Here is a 2,940-nt window from a genome sequence, read left to right on the forward strand (position 1 = left end):
CAAAGCAGACCCCGCCTTGGAAGCACTCGGACCCTGATCCACTCTTCACACCACAGTCCCATATTGCAGCGTACCATTAATTTTGTGCATTGCAGCCTCCAAAAGCCCCATTTCTTAGTAGATGGTTAACTTCTGCCTGAATCTAGAAGAAATCCACAGAGACCTTTTTAACTCCTGGTGTATGAAGTAGCTGGATAAGCTGATTACCTGACCAGGGACTTGAACCCTGGACCCTCAGATTAAAAGTCTGATGCTCTACCAGCTGAGCTAGCCAGGCTTGGAAGATGCTGACCTCTTGAGAGCATGAGCAGCAATCTCACCAACATGCTATGTTTAGTGTCCTGGCACCGCTCTGTCTCCAGCTGCAGACACATGCTAGCTGGAATGTTAGCTAAAACAGAATGTTAGAGCAGGAACTGCCTTGCTGCGTGGACACTGGGGTCTGTCCAGTCCAATTCTCTGCTTCCAATGGATGCTTCAGAGGAAGATGCAAGAATGACGATATGCATGGGGGAAATTTTTTCCTCAGCACAGACACTATGGTCCAGATCCTTGAAGGCATTTGGGCTCCTAATGTCTATTGAAATCAATGGGAGATAGGTTCCAAATACCTTTGAGGATCTAGGCCTTAATGATTGGTTTGTGTGCAGGGCCAGATTAAGGCATAGGCACTGTAGGTAAAGCCTGGGGCATGACACCAGTGGCCAGATTTACATAAGAGCTCAAGGTCCAGTTTTACAGGGCTCATGGCTCACAACGGGGCCCGGATTTTCAGAAGAGCTCAACACCTCGTGTGCTGTGTTGAAAATCTGGCTATTTATTTTAGTGCCTAAATGAAAGCTGAGCTCTTTTGAAAATCCAGACCCTGGACTCTTCAAATTACATCAGAAGCTCAGCTTGCATTAAAAAAAAAAATTAAAAGTACGTTTCTAGGGATCACAGTTATAGAGGAAATCTTGAAAAAACAGGACCCAGATGTAGCCAACGCAGCAATAGCTGCCTGAGTCTGCAGTCAGCCCGAAACAATGTGTCTGGGAAGTGACAACTGCCTCATCCAACTCAATAGGTTGTTAACTCCAATTCACACTGTTTAGGGGGCCTCCTGCCAACCCCACCCTCAAAAGTTTCTGTGACCCTCTCTAGATTAGTTTTCAGTTGTATTGTAACTCGAGCTAATGTACTGTCAGTAAAGGGCTTGTCCACACTGGGAAATTTACCAGCATAACTATGGAGTATAATTATACCAGTGTAACTCCCTGTGCAGGTACACTTAGGCTATGTCTACACTGGCACTTTCATTGCTAAAATTTTGTCGTGTAGGGGTGTGAAAAAACACCCCCCGAATGACAAAAGTTTTAGCAACGAAAAGTGATGGTGTGGACAGCACTTCCTTGGTGGGAGCCACGCTCCCCTTGATGAAGCTACTGCCCTTCGCTGGGGCTGGTTTTATTTTGTCGCTGAGAGAGCTCTCTTCTGGTGATAAGGAGTGGTCACACAGTGTACCTGACAGTGGTGTGGCTGCAGCGGTGTAGCCTCGCCTTAGTAAGGTGCGTTGTGTAGACATAGCCTTATTTTGGAATGAGAGTGCTTTTTTCTGGTTTAGCTTCTACCACTTCCAAAGTGACATAATTATACTGGTATAGCTATGATGATAAACTTCCCTGCATAGACAAATGTTGGATCATATTAAAGAAGTTCTGTATTAAAATCACAAATGAGTTTGATTCCCCATAGTTTAAATTCCAGGGTATTACTAATTAAGAGGTCTCTTGGTTTTTGGTACTGTTTCTCTCCCTCTGTGTGTTAAACTCGCAAGCTGCTAATTGCTTTAGTACATTCTAAGACAGAGTCTGTTCTCAAAGCAATTCTTTGTAATAACAACTACTCACACAGAGAGAGACTCAAAACAATACTCTGTAACAACAGAAACAGCACCCAGAGACTCCAGGCCCTTTTGTTGTATTCATCTTGCTTTGTTAACAATTGTGATTAAAATAGAGATAGAGGATGTATGTGGATGGATGCTTGGTGTGGATAATAACTGAATGATCAGGGAGGTGCCAGCCTAAGAATCCAGTGTCCATCGGCTGAAGAAGGCGTCAAGTGGAAATAACCAGAGGACCCCCAGAGGGCAGACTGGAATCCACCCAACAGCCTCAAGAATGGGAGAACCAAAGAACAAGATAACATCTGGCAGCACAGAGCTGTCAGGAATGTGCTATCTGCTGATTGATTCAGCAACAGCATGATGAAGCAATTCCTATAGACTGGCATAGGAAGAAATTCCTATAAAAATGGACTCTAGAAAGTGAGAACTTTGGGGTCTGATTCTGCAAACCAACTTCCAGGAGCATCAGATGGGCATCTGACAAGGCCCTGCTCCCTCCTCATGTCCAGGCCACCTGGCCAGTGGCTTGGCATGAGCAACTCTAAGGCTGGTAACTATGATAACAACCTTGCAGAACCTGTGTGTGTGTGTGTGTGTGTGTGTGTGTGAATGAATGTGTGAATAAATATGAGATTGAATGGAATGTTATAGCTGTAACTAACTGCTTACTATGGTTCTTTCTGTATTCACAATAAATGTGGTATTTTGCCTTTTTCCCTTTAATAAGATCCTGCTGGTTTTTATTTTATTGGTATAACAAGCAAACAACCATGCTTCATGTAAGAGAAAGCAGGCCTCAAACTCAATAGGTCCAAATGAAAATTTAGACAAACTGAACTCTCCTTTCTGGGGCATACAATTTCACAGGCTGGACTAAAACCTGATCCGGCTCATATCCTGGCAATTAGAAATGCTCCTTCTCCAACAGATTTGCAAACATTACATTCCTTCTTGGGTCTTACTTCCTGGTATGCAAAATTAATTCCCAATTATGCTTCTGTCATTGAACCACTACGAGAATTACTATGGGGAAGTTCGACCTTAGTGTAGAC

The 2,940-nt window shown here is 43.7% G+C and overlaps 1 non-coding gene across 1 annotated transcript; it reads right to left on the reverse strand.

Annotated features, from left to right (window-relative positions):
* Positions 1–204: 204 nt before the first annotated feature.
* On the reverse strand, positions 205–277 carry TRNAK-UUU (transfer RNA lysine (anticodon UUU)). Its single transcript has one exon. It is a non-coding gene; the product is annotated as a tRNA-Lys (tRNA).
* Positions 278–2,940: the final 2,663 nt, after the last annotated feature.

Source organism: Caretta caretta, chromosome 14, assembly GCF_965140235.1.
Source record: "Caretta caretta isolate rCarCar2 chromosome 14, rCarCar1.hap1, whole genome shotgun sequence".
In the NCBI taxonomy this organism is placed as follows: domain Eukaryota; kingdom Metazoa; phylum Chordata; order Testudines; family Cheloniidae; genus Caretta; species Caretta caretta.